Source organism: Gopherus flavomarginatus, chromosome 3 (assembly GCF_025201925.1).
Source record: "Gopherus flavomarginatus isolate rGopFla2 chromosome 3, rGopFla2.mat.asm, whole genome shotgun sequence".
Classification (NCBI taxonomy): Eukaryota; Metazoa; Chordata; order Testudines; family Testudinidae; genus Gopherus; species Gopherus flavomarginatus.
The window spans coordinates 236566421-236584670 of NC_066619.1; the positions used below are offsets into that span (position 1 = coordinate 236566421).

At 41.5% G+C, this 18250-nt stretch overlaps 1 protein-coding gene and 1 long non-coding RNA gene across 2 annotated transcripts in view; one reads left to right on the forward strand and one right to left on the reverse strand.

The window, feature by feature from the left end:
- The window catches only part of GABRB1 (gamma-aminobutyric acid type A receptor subunit beta1), a 289303-nt gene that overhangs the window by 254374 nt on the left and 16679 nt on the right, over positions 1-18250 (reverse strand). The gene's annotated exons all lie outside the window — the stretch shown is intronic.
- Positions 1-18250, forward strand: part of LOC127048410 (uncharacterized) — a 29212-nt gene that overhangs the window by 2129 nt on the left and 8833 nt on the right. Inside the window, exon 2 of the long non-coding RNA XR_007773656.1 lies at positions 638-767. This is a non-coding gene — a long non-coding RNA (uncharacterized LOC127048410). The remainder of the gene's footprint in view (positions 1-637; positions 768-18250) is intronic.

Genomic DNA, 18250 nt, shown 5'->3' on the forward strand with positions numbered 1-18250 from the left:
CATTTGCAAGACAGGGAAATCCTAGACTTTTTAGATGACTCTGACCTAAGCCCAAGAATGCTCAATAGTGGAGAGGAAACTGAGGCAGGGAAATGTGTAGAGGTGTTTTTTTTTAGCTGGTCTAAGTCCCTATATTTTTTTTGCTAGTTAAAGTAAAGAGTGATTGGTTTTGGAACCCTTTGCGAAGTCTGTGTGTCTATTTGATTTCACTATCACATGTTCACAAAGAACTGTAAACCCAGAGTGCCGACAAGGTTGGAGCTCTGCTAAAGGTTGTGTTTAAGCTACTGGAGAGTCAGGGGCTGGGGAGTCAGCACTGTTCTGGGGCCCTAGGACAGGTTGGGCCATTGGGGTCCCATTTCTGTGAAAGGATAGCACACTGCCTGTGCCTAGGAAGCATGCCAGAGAAGCCAAGGAAAGAGACAGAGCTGCAGCCTACTCAGGCCAAAAGAAGCCTAATACATGGGGTCAGTGATTGAGGTCCAAACACAGAGCCTGGTGAGCATCCAGCTGGAGGGAGCTTCACCAGGGATGTGATTGGGCCATTGGAAGGATTAATAAGGAAACAATATGCTTATATTTATGACTCTCAGCTGTTTCTTCTGACCCTGCTAAAGTATCTGAATGATGTATTCAGTATACAGCGGAGTCTGGGACGTGAATGAAGGCTGACTATTTGAGGCTCACTCTTGACAAAATGGAAGTAATACTGGTGGGTTGAGAAAAGCAACTGGAAGATATGGACATCTCGGCCCCTTTGATAGAAGGTATGTGCCATTTATCTCACAGTATTGTTAGATTCCCAGCTGCCGTTATATGATCAAGTAATAAAGAGTGACTTTTACCATCTTCTTTTGGCCAGAGCTTGTGAGGCGGGGACTTAGCTACATTGACTCTCATGCTCTTGCCACCAGAGCTGACTGAAAAATTAAAACTGAAATGTCATAAAAATGTTGAAGATTTTGAAGTTTCCATTTCAAAGGGTTCAAAAGAGACCCACGTTACCTTTCTGTTATACTTTCAAACTCAAAATTTTTCATCAACAATGTTATTGAAATTCTGAGTGAAAATTTACATTTACCAAAACATGCAGGTTTTGGGAAATAAAAACTTTCAGTAGTGGTGTTGGTAACATTTTTAAATTTGAAAAAAATGATTAACTGTTCTGAAGACTTTTGGCTTTGTGACAAAAGATTTTTGTGGTTTATTTTTTACTTTTGAGTAAAAGGTTGTTTTTGCTCAATCCCCTCCCTCTTTCATTTGAAAAACCACAACCAGTTCTAATGGCAACCTTAAGACTAGACTGCTACATTGCACATGAACCACACTGTGAGTCCATTTGGAAATGGAAGCTGGAGCAGAATGCAGCAGAGCACTTGCTAAATGAGGTTTCTCACTGTGAACATGATATACCAGTATTTTGTGATCTACCCTGATGCCTCCAGTTTGTGTGTTTGGTTATCTGGATTTTATTTTAACCGATGAAGTCTGCATCTGTGCTGGTAATTTGAAGGAAATCTCCCATCATTGCTAGCAATGGTGGGAATGCTAGTTTAAACCAGCTACAGAGGGGATTAGTACCATGTTAGATAACCCTACTTAAGAGTTGGACTAGATGACATGGAGTAGATTTTCCTAAATTGCAAGTGTAGACTTGGCCTAGGTAGCTTTATCTTTTCTTTTCTGAGGGACCGTCTCTCTCCCTGTGCCATATAACCACTGCTTCAATCAGAAGAGGTACTTGAGCAGGAGCTCCCTTGATGTAAGAGAGGGGAGCTGCTGGCAGGATGTTCTCTGTGAGGATCTGTGGAGAACTGGCAAGTCTTTGTTAATATTTTTTATAAATATCATATGTGCCTCAGTCTGTCTGTGTGATATTATCCTAGAGTAAAATCAATGTGTGTGTGTAGGCGGGGGGAGCAAAGAGGAAATTAAACAATGGTAAAGATAATGCTCCTAGAGGAAACAATGCAGGGAACTCTCAGTTGGAGAATATGCTCTCTCCAGCTCCATCCAGGCTGGTCAAGTTTCTATTTCCCAGGCTGAACCTAGGATCAAAGGCTATATTAAAACCTTAGCGGTGCTAGCCTAGGGGGGAGGAAAGTTGGGTATGGGCTGTCAACATGCCGACAGAGAGACTGAAAAGGAGCATCCCAGAAGGTGTGGGCAGGACAATCTGCTTCTCCCTGCCAGCGGTGAAGTTAGCTGAGTTAAGGGATACTTCCAAAAGCTGGCAAGCACAGCTTAAGGTGTAAGACCCATGCATATAGGCAGCTTATTGTTTAATCGTTTGCTCTGTGCATTTTGTACCTTTGGGGGATAAATAAATAATGCTTTGTTTTAAAGACTGGTTTGGGGACTATCAGATTTTGTGTGCACTATGGAAAGCTTAGTGCTTTCACAGTATGTGATGTGTACCCCATGTCTAGAATGAATGAGATACTGGACAAGCTGGGGGGATGCACAGTTGACTTTACAAAAGGTTATTGGCAGGTACCTTTGGATTCTGACGATAGATCTAAATCTGCATTTATCATCTCTTGACTTTGTGGTTTTGCCCTTTGTGCTCAAGCGGGCTCCAGCTACCTTTCAGTATCTGGTGGATGAGCTACTGAAAGTGACAAAGTCTTTGCATATATTGATGATATTTATATTTTAGTCAGTCCTGGGAGGATCTTGTGACTCAGGTTGGAAAAGTGCTCAAATGCATTCAGGATGTAGGATTGACTGTAAAGGAGAAGCGCAGGCAATAGCCTAGGTGACTTATCTGGGCCAGTAAAGTGGGAAGTGGCCAGATTATGGAGGCTATAAAAGATTGGGCTGCTCCCTGGACACCAAAACAGGCCCAGTCCTTTATCAGGATGGCTCGGTATTACAGGAGCTTTGTACCCCACTTTAGCTCTCTAGATTTACTCATCCCTGAACTGTTAAAAAAAGGTAAACCAGACAAAGCAGTCTGGACTGAACAGTATCAAAAGGCCTTCTGAAGGAAGCCACGAGCGAAGAAGACCTGATTCTGGTAAACCCAGACTTTGACCATCCTTTTTTTGGTTTTCACAGATGCCTCAGACAGAGGGTTAAGTGCTCTGCTAATGCAGATTGATGCTAATAAGGGAGAGAGTCACCATGTTGTGTATCTGAACAAGAAATGTCTGGACCAGGAATAAAACTATGTCACTATTGGAAAGGAATGCCTTACTATAGTGTGGGGACTTGAAAAGTCAAACCCAGATCTGTTCAGGTGAAATTTTACTGTGTACACTGACCAGGGGTCTCTCAGCTGGCTGCATCAAATGAAAGGATCTAAGGCCAAACTGTTAAGATGCAGTTCACCCTGACTTCGTGACATGAGGCTTTAGTTTGAAATTCACTCCCTCTTGGTCTAAAATAGCCTAAATCTCTGACCTTATTGATATCTGCTGACAATGAAACATATGTATTGACAGAATCCCACATCATGTAGTTAGGTCAATGATTTTTCATCACCAGGAGATGGTACTGAGGTTCTGTGAACTGTAATTGAATCCCTCCGTATGGTCATGGGTCATCATCATTTCCAGGGATGGAACCATCTACCATTTCTAATATTAAGTATGTCAAATGACTTCTACAACTACAAGGCCTTGTAGCATTCTGCTTTCAATGTCAACTCCCTGTAGCAGCCAGAGGATTAATGCTGCTTCTACTGCTGCTATGGAAAGCATTACTAGTGACAGAGAATATTGCAAATCTGACCTTGTAAATTCATTTACTTTGATAAAATTACTTGATCATCTACAGGAAATGAGCAAATAATTCTCAATAAATTGTTTACTCAGGGCTAGCTGCATCTCTGACCCTTGTCATGTCTCTGAGCTCACACCTTCAGGTGTCAGACCTGGTGCCTTTATCTATCTTGAGGTGGAATGTCACAATTCCAGCACTACTAGAGCAGGCTGTGAGCTATAGTCTACTTGTGTATATTTTAGTCTAACTCAGCAGGTCTCTGTTTGGATACCTGCGGTTCTTCCCATCAGGAGTCTGTGACCAGTGTTGTATATAGTTACTAGACAAACTTCTAGAAACAAAAGTATTATTTATTTTAGCAGTAGGAACGCAGCATTTTTAGACTATATATCTGTATACCACATTAATAGGTATTATGTATATGGTATTAGTATAATATACATTGTGTAAATATAAGTATTGGGAAATTATGTTAACTGACTATATTATGCTGTCCCCATAATTCTATTCTCTCATGTCAACTATCCCACAACACTTTGCAAAGCTGAAGTCAGCTTTGGTATTTGAAAATAGTAGGGCTGTCAAGCGATTAAAAATAATTAATCATGATTAATTGTTCTGTTAATAGAATACCATTTATTTAAATATTTTTGGTTGTTTTCTGCATTTTCAAATATATTGATTTCAATTACAACACAGAATACAAAGTGTACAGTGCTCACTATATATTTATTTTTATTACAAATATTTGCACTGTAAAACAGAAACAAAAGAAATAGTATTTTCAATTCACCTAATACAAGTACTGTAGTACTCTTTGTTATGAAAGTTAAATTTACAAATGTAGAATTATGTACAAAAAATGTACAAAAAAACCCTGCACTAGTCAGTTGCACTTTCATGAAAAAGAGATTGCAGCGCAGTACTTGTATGAGGTGAATTGAAAAATTCTATTTCTTTTCAGAGGGGTAGCTGAGTTAGTCTGTATCAGCAAAAACAATGAGGAGTCCTTGTGGCACTTTAGACTCTAACAAATTTATTTGGGCATAAGCTTTCGTGGGCTAAAACCCACTTAATCAGATGCATGGAGTAGAAAATACAGTAGGGTGGTATAAATACACAGTATATGAAAAGATGGGAGTTGCCTTACCAAGTAGGGGGTCAGTGCTAACGAGCCAATTCAATTAAGGTGGAAGTGCGCTATTCTCAACAGTTGACAAGAAGAGAAGAAAAATCAGTTTTGTAGTGCGAATGTGTTCAATGTAATAAAGGTGGCCCATTTCAAACAGGTGGCAAGAAGGTGTGAGTATCAGTAGGAGGAAATTAGTTTTTATAGTGACCCAGCCATTTGCAGTCTTTATTCAGGCCTAATTTGATAGTGTCCAGTTTGCAAATTAATTCCAGTTCTGCAGTTTCTTATTGGAGTCTGTTTTTGAAGTTTTTTTGTTGAAGAATTGCCACTTTTAAGCCTGTTATTGAGTGTCCAGGGAGATTGAAGTGTTCTCCTACTGGTTTTTGACTGTTATAATTCTTGACGTCATAATTCTTTTCAAAACTAATGGAAAAAGGGATCTGAGCATAGTCAAAGCAATTAATTAAAAACATTGAAAGAATATTTGCTGGAAATGTATTGCGTTATTTACCAGCTTTAGAAATCTGAGCTTTGATGATAAATTTGTGTAATGCTCTGCTTCTTTGAGTAATTTGTCACCGGAGCTATCTCACTAAAAAGTACTAATTATTTGTTTTTAGCATATTAACTAGGCATTAATATGCGAAAACATAACATATTTTGAGTTACTATTGCTCAGGCAAAGTAACTGATCTTGCATTCAGGAGAGGATTTTTTTAACCTTATATGGGTTTATGCTATTAATTACCCTGACCTACTCCAAGAAATTTTACACTGACTAATTAGGGCTCGTAGAACAATCTGTTATTTCATTGATGCCTTTCTAAATATTTCCCTGGCTCAGTAACTCAGCAGAGATAACATTTATCCTTCTCAAATTCAGCCCCCTCATTTGTGCTCTATATAGTGCGGTGTGCAGTGACCTCAGAATATGTAATTGATGTTTCTGAGGCTCCAGCAGTGTTGTATGAACTTTTATTTAGCAGAAAAGCCAGATTTATTTATTTATATATTTTGTGGAAGTAGGCCACAGTATTTGAAAAATTTATAGTATGTCATATAAACTCTAATGCCAGTTTCAGCGACCTTAGCTATTTCACTAATGAAATTTGTTACTCTTGGAGAAATAGGAGAGCATCAGTATTACAGCGGTTAGAACAGGATCCTTTCATTGTCATGACTACCTCTAACACCCAGAGCACTGGTCGTTTATGAGAATGAATGACAATTTGGGAGAACATTAGAACAAGTTACTCCTACCTCTTTTCTGTAATATCTATAATAACTATCTATCCTCTTGCTGTTTCTGTTCCAGGAAAATTCTATTTTAAATACACTTTTTGGACTTCTCATTGAACTCTTCTTTCTTTTGCTCATGTTTCTTTTCCTTTATTACTTTCTGTAATATTTCATCTTGTGATAATTAATTTTTTTAATCTGACAGTCCTTCAGCTTTGCTGTTTTGAAAGACTTTTGAAAATACACTAATCAAGTTGAGCATATTTCAACACTATTCAAGTGACTTTTAGGAATGTATGAATTTTGTGCTGATTGAGTATAACACTTTTTTTGAAAAAATCCTTCCTACTGAGGGCTAATAGAGTGTTTATACTCATTGCTGTGTCATAGACTGACATTGCTCCTCTGAAGGGTTCAAAAAGGGATCTTCCTTGGAGTGGTTATAAGGTCTGCTGCACGGTAGACCCTTGACAGACTCCTTATTTACCAGGCTGCTTTGGAGGACTGTGTCTTTCTTGATGATCATTTCAAATTTGTCAAAGAGCACTTGGAAATCACACTTGGACCATCACAGATGGTCAACCTGCTTAGCCCACCAGAATGTATCTCCTCACAAACAACTTCAGTAATTATTCTTATTCCTCGGGGTCCAGTGTTATAATTCCCTACATATGGAACTGTCTTCAGAGTAGCTATCAAATCAGGCTGTTCGAATGCTAAGTAAGAGCTGAATCAAATATTTGCTAGAAAGGAATTTATTTAACATATAGCCCAGTGTCTGGGAGGAGGGGGCTGTGCCCTTTCAGTAGCCATATTATGGTGACCACTGTGGTTGAAGAATGATGCAAAAAGTTGAGGATATGGATGCCCAGCAGTGGAATCAAATGCAGGGACATGTATCCTTCAAGCCTCTTGTGATGGACAAGTGGAAATTAGGTAGCAAGAATACATGACCACATAGCAAACTGTCCATTCCCTACCACACTGACCTCTGTTGGCTGTAAGAAAATGAAAGCTATAATAGTGACCGTCAGGAAAGGCATGTGCTAAGTCTATTGCCTTACATCTCAACTTCAGCCATTACCAAATCCTCAGTTAAATGAATGTAGTTCTGGAAAGGAATGACAATGATATCCTTCATCACAAGCCTTTCCCTACAATGCCCTCACCTAACTGAGTTGCCTTGTTCCTAAGAATAATACCCTGATACCCTCATTGAACGTACCATAGGCCATGAGTTAACTGAGTATTTCCCACAAACAGAAGACAACTTTCATTACTAGAAATATGGAGAGATGTAATGAGGAAACATTCTCTCCAGATTCTTAATCAGGACTATGGAATGACCAAAGGAGACTTCCTCCAGTGAATGCATCCGAGGTTCTACACTTAGCCCAGTGCATCCTAAGACAGGACTTTGGCAGCTTAGCCAGTAGTGTGCAATTATTCAGTGAGTGCAGACATGTCTGATAAAGCTCCTTATTTGTTACTTCACTATCAAGAATCTCCATAGTAACCTGGAAACGATGGAACTGCTTGTCTGTGCAAATTTAGTAGCATCACCCTTCCCACACCAATAACCCCTAGTGTTCAAAACCCCTGACCTAAGGATATGTCCAGTGCATGCTGGGACTTGAGGTCTCCAATGACACAAATATAGGGGGAGATTTTCAAAGACACAAAAGTTAGTTAGGTGCTCAACTCCCATTTATACTTTAGAAAATCTCTCCATTGGTTTCTTGTAAAGCTGTGTCCATTGGTTTACAGGCAGGTGTGTGTTTTGTGTAATTTGAGGCTTTGTCTGTATAAGTACTTTCACCACTGCTCCATTGCACAGTATTTACTTGTCCATCCTATTTGTGGGCATGAATTGTTTGTATTTGCTGGGGCCTGAGCAGCTTGCATTTGGTATACACAGGAAAAACCATTCAGTAATTGGAAGTCTGGGATTTGTATGGTGCTTTGAACAGTTGTCCCAGAGTAGAAGCAGGGTGGAACCATGCTGTCTCAGCAGAAGTATTAGGAGGGATCTTGTTCCATCCCAGTGTGAATACTGAGGACAGGATCTGATCTCACAGAGTAAACTTCCATCCTTTCTGGAAGCCTGGAAAGGCAAACCAATAACAGCAGGACTCAGTCTTGTCTATGCTGTTAACTAGTGAAATGCTCAATTGCTTTATGGCAAATTGTGAGAACATTTAAACCTTGTTTTCTTTACAGCAAATTGTTTTTTCCAGAGATCTAACATACAGTAACACTTTTCAAGCCATTACTGTGGTAGAATCTGCGTTCTTCCATTTCAACAATAACTATTCTTTTGTTAGTCATCAGTGTCACTGTTAGTAGCTATTTGTTAACTAGACCTATTTGTGGGCACAAGGGTCTCCTAAAATGTCTGAACTTGGTACAGGGCTAAGTTTTATAGCAAGTATATTATTATCCAGGCAGTATTATCTACCCATGGTCTCCCAGTGATCAGACATCTCAAAAATGTATATACTAAACTCCTAGAAATGATGTAGCATCCTCAGCATTTGTCTGAGCTAGTGATTTTTTGGCCAAGATATTCAAAATAGCAGTAGACTCCTAACTCATATTTAGGCACCTGAATAAGTAGTCTGATTTGCAAAAGTGTTGAGCCTTGCAGTTCCCATTGGAGGCAATAAGTCTGATACAAGCCCTCTAAGGTCAATGGGAATCTTTCCATTAACTTAAATTAGTTTTGGGTTAGGCCTAATGAAAACTGCTGAGTACTTAGTGCTTTTAAAAATCAGGCCATTTATTTAAGTGCCTAAATTTGGATCTAGGACTGTAATGTTAGGCTTCCAAGTTCTAAAATCATTGCCTTTTGTTTTCAAAATCTGTAAAAGGAAATCTAACTTCTGTGACTGCTTTGATTTTTGAATTGCAGAGGTCTTTGCCTTGTACTAGAGATGGCTTTTATTACATTCCTATCAATCTCTTTCCATTGGACCATCATCAGTGTTAATTTTTAATTACTTTTTCAGCCTTCAGTTCCACTCTGTTTAACATGTATAGGGTCTATTAGACATAAATCTTGGAAACAAAATGGCTTTCTCTATTTTTTTTATTATATGTATGGTTTTGATTTTAAATGAGTGTCATAAATTAGTCTACTACAAAATTGAAGCACAGAATGATGTAAGAAAATAAATGAACTGTGAATTTTAAAAAACATGTCACTGAGGTACTGGGATAAGCCAAAATAGGGACACATATTATTAAACAAGTTTGATGAGTCAGTGGCACCTGGAATTAGTATTTCCCAGATCAAAATGTTCCTCTTTCTGTCCAAGAGATATTAATTTTCAATTTTACATCAATATTTTATTTCTCTATCACCTTTTAGGTATTATGCAAGGTTCCCTTTTAAATATTAGGGGCCATATTCACTACCTCAGGCCTCTCGATGGAACCCAGAATGCATGATCCCTGTTACAGGAAGTCCACCAGGAGCTCTGATGCAGCCCTACAAGCTGCTTTTGTCCCCTCTTCCGCTGGAAGGCATACACTGGGCTGGCCACCATAGCCCATAAAATCAATGGCGCTAGGCAGAGAGGAAGTGGGGTCAGGACACCTGAGACACTGGCTATTTCAGATGGCTCCCAAACAGATTCAACCCATGTCCACCTAGACAGCTTCTGCTATCAGGGTTTATGATGGAGAGATCTGCCCCTTAAGAATAGTGATGGTTGGAGTCAGCTGATCCCTGTCACATAGTGTAGCTCACTGAAGATTTTGGGTGATCTTATGTACAGAGATGGAGGAGATATTGAGAGAGGGGAAATAGTCCCAGGAATAAGTGATGTTTGGGATGAATGATGTTACTGTCTCTTTAAGGGCCTTTGAGGGACCAGAAGCCTTGCAGAATGGGCAGGGCAAGGCACTCCACTCTCCCAGCCATTTGGGATGAGCTCCAGGAAGGGGAGCAGTGTATATACTCCCTCCTCCCTCATAACAAGGCATAGACCAGCAGGAGAAGACTGACCTGCTGAACTCTTCAAAGTGGAGAGCTAATTGAGGAAAAGGGTCCAGCTGAAGGTGAAGCTGATTAGACTTTACAGCTGGCCTCAGCCCCAGCTCAGAAGGGGAGAGTTGAGGGAACTACTGTTTGAAGGGGGGAGATCCTGACAGTCACAAGGCAAGAGTATGAGAGACTGCCTGAAACACAACCCCAGCCCCTGAAGGAGGGCAGGGAGAGACTCCTGGCTGAAGGATCGAGATACCAACTGCCTTAAGGTGAGAGACAGAGGGACTGTTAGAAATACATCCCAGCTGCTGGCAAAGGGGCTGGAAATGGTTTTGAAGAAGCATCTCCATAACTGGCTAAGAAGAAGCCACGAGGAACCACAACTCCAAGATGGGGACAGTGCAGTCAGCAGACCTGGTAAAGACACTGACAAGCAGGGTAAAAGTAGGAGTGGCAAAAGGACCAAAGGAACAGTTTGTAGCTGCCTAAAACAAGGTCCCTGGGATGGATCCCAGAGGATAGGGTGGGCCTGGGTTACCCTAACTCTTCCATAGACCAAGAGGGGAAGTACAGGTGTCAGGAGTGAAAGAAGCTGAGACCTATCAGTCCCAGATGGAGGCTGAGGGCTGGGCTTAGAAGCTATTAGACTTTGTGATTCTTTTCTTTTTTTTTTTCTTTTAACTTTTTTGTTAACCCTGGAACATTAGAACATAAGAACGGCCGTATCAGGTCAGACCAAAGATTCATCTAGTCCAGTATCTGTCTACTGACAGTGGCCAATGCCATGTGCCCCAGAGGGAGTGAACCTAACAGGCAATGATCAAGTGATCTCTCTCCTGCCATCCATCTCCATCCTCTGACAAACAGCGGCTAAGGGCACCATTCTTTACCCATACTGGCTAAAAGCCATTTATGGACTTAACCACCATGAATTTATCCAGTTCCTTTTTAAACGCTGTTATAATCCTAGCCTTCACAACGTCCTCAGGTAAGGAGTTCCACAAGTTGTGCTCTGTGTGAAGAAGAACTTCCTTGTATTTGTTTTAAACCTGCTGCCTATTAATTTCATTTGGTAACCCCTAGTTCTTGTATTATGGGAATAAGTAAATAACTTGTCCTTATCCACTTTCTCAATATCACTCATGATTTTATATACCTCTATCGTATCCCCCCTTAGTCTCCTCTTTTCCAAGCTGAAGAGGCCTAGCCTCTTTAATCTTTCCTCATATGGGACCCTCTCCAAACCCCTAATCATTTTAGTTGCCCTTTTCTGAACCTTTTCCAGTGCTAGAATATCCTTTTTGAGGTGAGGAGACCACAGCTGTACACAGTATTCAAGATGTGGGCATACCATGGATTTATATAAGGGCAATAATATATTCTCAGTCTTATTCTCTATCCCCTTTTTAATAATTCCTAACATCCTGTTTGCTTTTTTGACCGCCTCTACATACTGCTTCTCTGGGCATCTTCAGAGAACTATCCACGATGACTCCAAGATCTTTTTTCTGACTCGTTGTAGCTAAATTAGCCCCCATCATATTGTATGTATATGGAAGGGGAGTGGACTGAGAAGTTACCTGGCTGCAGGGCTAGGCCACAGAAGGGACAGACCGTTGTGGAACCAGCAAGAGTGAAAGAACCCCTGCAACCCTTTGTCCTGACATAAGGGGTGCTCTGGGGGGTGAGTGTGTGTTGTAATAGGGCTCATATGGAATCCTGAGTTTAATTTTGGCCCAAGAGGAGTCCAATTTCACTTGCAACCTGTGAATAACCAGAAAAATATTGGACTTCGCCACATCGCCTAGATATATTTTTTAAAATCAAGAGTGCCAAGTACCTTGAATTATCTTTCAGCCATGAACATATGAACTCCATGTAAGTTGAGGGAAAATTGTGTCCCATAGAAGGAGTGCTCCTGATTTTAACCAGCTAACTGAGTAACTGAACTTCTAGAGAACAGTGATCAGATGCAGGAGGGAGGAGAAAGAATTGTCCAATAGAAATTTGGAAATGTATATATTTGGGTGCAAAAAATTCTCTTGCTAATTTTCATAATGAAAATGAACTTTGCAGATAATTTTGGTAAAATTCAGTTTGCCCAGATCAGATTTATATTAGGTACTCTTGAGTTTCCACTGTCTGCTATGTTATTGCCAATTATGGGGAAAAGAATAATATCATATCATTCAGTCAAACCCCAGAGAAAACTTAGTTTATCAAAATAAAAGATCAAGAGGTGACTTGATTATAGTGTGTAAGTATCTTCACAATGGAGAGAATACCAGGTTCTCAAGGGCTCTTTAATTAAGCAGAGAGAGGCACAACAAGAACCAAATGGAAGTTAAAGACAGACAAATTCAAATTAGGGTGCACATAGTTTTAACAGTGAGAGTGAATCATAGAATATCAGGGTTGGAAGGGACCTCAGGAGGTCATCTAGTCCAACCCCCTGCTCAAAGCAGGACCAATTCCCTACTAAATCATCCCAGCCAGGGCTTTGTCAAGCCTGACCTTAAAAACCTCTAAGGATGCAGATTCCACCACCTCCCTAGGTAACCCATTCCAGTGCTTCACCACTCTCTGAGTGAAAAAGTTTTTCCTAATATCCAACCTAAACCTGCCCCACTGCAACTTGAGACCATTACTCCTTGTTCTGTCATCTGGTACCAGTGAGAACAGTCTAGATCCATCCTCTTTTGAACCCCCTTTCAGGTAGTTGAAAGCAGCAATCAAATCCCCCCTCATTCTTCTCTTCTGCAGACTAAACAATACCAGTTCCCTCAGCCTCTCCTCATAAGTCATGTGCTCCAGCCCCCTAATCATTTTTATTGCCCTCCACTGGACTCTTTCCAATTTTTGCACATCCTTCTTGTAGTGTGGGGCCCAAAACTGTACACAGTACTCCAGATGAGGCCTCACCAATGTCGAATAGAGGGGAATGATCACATCCCTCAATCTGCCGGCAATGCCCCTACTTATACAGTCCAAAATGCCGTTAGCCTTCTTGGCAACAAAGGGACTCTGTTGACTCATATCCAGCTTCTCATCCACTGTAACCCCTAGGTCCTTTTCTGCAGAGCTGCTTCCTAGCCATTCGGTCCCTAGTCTGTAACAGTGAATGGGATTCTTCCCTCCTAAGTGCAGGACTCTGCACTTGTCCTTGTTGAACCTCATCAGGTATCTTTTGGCCCAGTCCTCTCATTTGTCTAGGTCCCTCTGTATCCTATCCCTATCCTCCAGCGTATCTACCACTCCTCCAAGTTTAGTGTCATCTGCAAACTTGCTGAGAGTGCAGTCCACACCATCCTCCAGATCATTAATGAAGATATTAAACAAAACCGGCCCCAGGACCGACCCTTGGGGCACTCCACTTGAAATTGGCTGCCAACTAGACATGGAGCTGTTGATCACTACCCATTGAGTCCGACAATTGTGCAGAAGTCTAGCCAGCTTTCTATTCACCTTATAGTCCATTCATCCAGCCCATACTTCTTTAACTTGCTGGCAAGAATACTATGGGACACCATATCAAAAGCTTTGCTAAAGTCAAGGAATAACACATCCACTGCTTTCCCCTCATCCACAGACCCAGTTATCTCCTCCTAGAAGGCAATTAGTTTAGTCAGGCATGACTTGCCCTTGGAGAATCCATGCTGACTATTCCTGATCACTTTCCTCTCCCCTAAGTGCTTCAGAATTGATTCCTTGAGGACCTGCTCCATGATTTTTCCAGGGACTGAGGTCAGGCTGACTGGCCTGTAGTTCCCCAGATCTTCCTTCTTCCATTTTTTAAAGATGGGCACTGCAGTAGCCTTTTTCCAGTCATCCGGGACCTTCCCCGTTCACCATGAGTTTTCAAAGATAATGGCCAATGGCTCTGCAATTACATCTGCCAACTCCTTTAGCACCCTTGGATGCAGCGCATCCAGCCCCATGGACTTGTGCTCATCCAGTTTTTCTAAATAGTCCTGAACCACTTCTTTCTCCACAGAGGGCTGGTCACCTTCTCCCCATATTGTGCTGCCCAGTGCATTAACACTGGAAAAAACTGCCAGGGGAAGCAGTAGATTTTCCATCTCTTGCTGTCTTCAGATCAAGACTGGATGCCTTTCTCGAAATACTTTAGTCAAACACAAGATATTGGGCTCATTACAGAGATACTGCATGAAATTCTATGACTCGTACTTGACAGGAAGTCAAACATAGATAATCTAATGATCTCTTCTGGCTTTAACAATCTATGTAAGTCCAAGGGAACGCACAGCTGTGGGAAAGTAAAAAAAAAAAAGTCTTTAAAACAATTTCTGCATATTATATGTAGATACTAGTGAAGAGTGTAGTGAGTGACGGAAGAACTGCAGGATTGGGGATGAAAATTTTCAGCATAAGTCAAGCATGTTCAAAAGCAATTAATGCACTCTTGTTCTAAAGTTTTTGTGTCCATATTTGGAGGCATATTGTATATGTACCAGATGCAACAAAAATTATAAAAACTAACAGCTTCATTCATAAAATTGTCCTAGGTCAATTATGTATTCATTTTTCATCTTCATTGTGCAGAACTTTCTGGGAAACCTTTTTTTAGCAAAGGCTGTTTTCCAGTTTATTAAAGATCTTTTCCCTAGTACACATTTTCAGTTCTAAATCAAGAGCTTGCATAGCTCAAAATAGAAAGGATAATATTCTGCTTAAACAGCAACTGCTCTTTAAAAGAAATGCGGAGTCCTCCAGACAGTGTTAAAATGCTCCCACTTCCTGCTAGCTAATATGTGCAGTATGGAGAACCACAAATGTTAGTCCCTTACAATACAGGGGAAAATTATTGTGGAGGTGATCATTACAGATGGCAAAGAAGACAACGATTTTGCATTTGGGAGAGTATAGCCTCAGTTAGGGCTGGTTGACATCTTTCTTTTTTTCTCTCTCAACAGTGAAAATGTGCATGACAAATCCTTGTCACTGTTGTCATTTTTCTGGTTTTCACAACACATTTTGTGTGCTTCTTATTCCCTCAAACTTGTATCAAAAATGGTATTGAAGTGGTTATTGACATTTGATCACCTGGTTTTTGGACAAAGAATTTCAATAACTATTTTGATAATGTAGTCATTAATGTTTTCAATATTTTTTTTAAACTTAATAGGTCTATTTTGAATACTTTGGAATGAAAATAACACAAATCTTTCCAAAAAATTTCAAACAGGTGTTTGAATAAAGAGGTGGGCAACAGATTAAGCTATGTTTCATTGCTCACATTATTGCCACTTCATGCATGGGCACGCACCTTTCTATGAGAATGCTTCATGGCCACAGTTAAGCCAGGAAGAGTTGTGTTTAAATGTCTAAAGAGTTCTGATTTTTCACATGCAGTTATCATGGTTGCTGTGGTGTTGAGTTTTCTGTACTGGGACCTCAATGCTCCCCATCCTCTTCCTGGCACAAGTGTGATGCTTTCCATTTCCTCTCAAATGGAATGGTTACGTTGGCCACATGCACACATTCCCAAGTTGCATTCAGCTCTTTCTCCTTTTGCCCTCTTTAAAATGATCTACTAAATGGGGGCCAATGGGAAAGCACTGGCAAAAGTATTTGCAATGTAGGCTGTGCTAGCACAAACAACTTGATATTTCAGCTATTGTATACATTTCATACAATGTGCAGAACACTTTATTGATGTGTAATTATTTGGGACCCAAGGTTATCAAACAAACTTATACAAAGCAGTCCCCACATCCTTCACAAGCAAAAAAAAATATATTATATATATATATATATATATATATATCCTAGGTTAGTCGTAGCTATACTGGGTTAGTGGGAACCCTAGTGGTTAAAGTATTCATCTGGGTGGCAGGAGACTGAGTTCAAATCCCTGTTCCAAACAAGGCAGAATAGGATTTGAACCCATGTCTCCCACATGAATACTTTAACCGCTGAGGTTTAGAATACTGGGTAGGAGGTACTACCACCAGTGGGTTCATGCCTGTGGATCCTGAGCAGAGATAGGTGCCTAGCTCCCTTTGGGGCTGAGGCACAGTGATGATAAGGCCTGAATGCACAAAAAGAGTAGGGTATTATGATGATGAGCATCACAATGCCTGACTTTAGGTACTTAGAAAATCACTGCAAATCCCAAAGCCTGAGTTAGGCACCTATGTTCCTATACAATGCATGGGGAGAGACGGGAATCTTAGAGTGTGATTCATAAAAGCCAGCACATGAGTCAGGGAGCTGCCTAAGATAGCACAAAGCCCTGTCATCAGCCATTCCCATTGGCTAAGCCGTGCCCCATCTCAGCATAGACAACTGAGTCTGGGCTGCTGGGAGGCACCTATCTCTGCTTGGAAGTCTGAGCTTCAAACCCTGTCTTGGCACTAGGCATCTACACCACTTTAGCAAGAAGTCAGGGGTAATATGAGCACCCTCCCTCATAACTTTTAGCCCAGTGCTTGGGGTACTCCTCTTAGATGTGGGAAGTCAAGTCCCTCCTCTGCCTGATTGGGAGAGGAAATTTAAAGAGTGGCCTTCCACCTCTTGGGTGAGTGTTCTAACCATTCGGCTACAGGATGTTCTGGTGCAGGGCTCCCTCAGTCTCTGCTATTGAAGCTGTTGCACTCTGGATGAATAATGAATCATTGGAGCAGAGGAACTAGCTCCTGGGTTTCCCATGTGAGTGTTCTAACCACCAGGCTAGAGCCATTCACATGCTTGCATGCTCTCTCTTTAAGAGTTATTTGCCCTCTTCATCTCTTCTCCCCTCCCCCTGCAAGCTGTTTTGTGTGAACTCATCTGAGAGGCCTGATGTGGTAGATGGTGTCTGGGCGTGCCTAGCAGAAAAGGCCCTGCACTCGACTTAGGTGGCTGAACACCTATCTTCCCCTAACTTGTGAATTGCTCTGGGTCTTAGGCATTTGGTTGCCTAGAGTGAGGAAGCAGTTTAGATGCCCAGAGGCAGAAATATAGGCACCTAGTGAACGTTCACGGTAAAACCTTAGGTACTGCGAGCATGTCAACACAGCAAAGAAATACCCATGGCTGGCCTATGCCATTCAGCTCAGGCTTGTCGCTCCATACCATTGCTGCATAGACTTCCCAGCTTGAGCTGGACCCTGAGCTCTGAGACCCTCCCACCCCATGGGGTTTTAGAGCCTAGGCTCCAGCCCAAAGCCAGAAGTCTACACAGCAATGAAACAGCCCTGCAGCCTGAATCCAACGAGCCCGAGTTGTCTGGCGCTGGCCAGCCATGGGTTTTTCTTTGCTGTGTATACATACCCCATGTGAGTTTAGGCATTTACAGGATTCAGTGGGAGTTTTGTGCTTTGCAGTGGTTCCAACAGTGGGACTTAGGCCTAAATGTACAAAAGGAATTAGGTGCCTAAGTGACTTATCTAGGGTCATACAGGAAGTCTGTAGTAGAGCAGGGACTCAAACTCAAGACTTCCATGTCCTAGCTAGTGGCCTAGTCACTGAACCATTTTTCCTCTTGCTGTACCCCTGCTGAAGAGCTAGATGCTGGTGGGAACTCAAGTAGTAGCAGGTTCTATTGACATGACAGTAAAAATGATGGAAACAGCTGGAACCTTGTCTGCACTAGGGTTCTGGCTGAGGATGCCACCAGTGAGCTATTGGTAGCACAGTGGTGGTAATGTTGGTTGGAAACTTTAGGTAAAATTTCCCTGTGAAGCCAAGGCCATGGAGGTTTTGCCATGGGTAGCAGGGCTATGTGTTGTGACAGGGTCAGGACAGAGGTCTACAAGAAAGTGGTCAAAGGTAGAGACATTAGCTCCAGGTTAAGCAGGTCCCTTTTCCCTGGGTAAAATAACAGGGACTATTCCAGAACACTCAGGAACTTTCTAGAACTAATTAAGGCAGGCAGGCTAATTAGGACACCTGTAGCCAATTGGGAAGTTACTAGAATTAATTAAGGCTAATCAGGACACCTGGTATAAAAAGGCTCTCACTCCAGTTAGTGGTGTGTGTGTAAAGAGCTGCGAGTGAGAAGATGTGCTGCTGGAGGACTGAGGAGTACAAGTGTTAACAGACATCAGGAGGAAGGTCCTGTGGTGAGGACAAAGAAGGTGTTGGGAGGAGGCCATGGGGAAGTAGCCCAGGGAATTGTAGCTGTCGTGTAGCTGTTCCAGAAGGCATACTAGACAGCT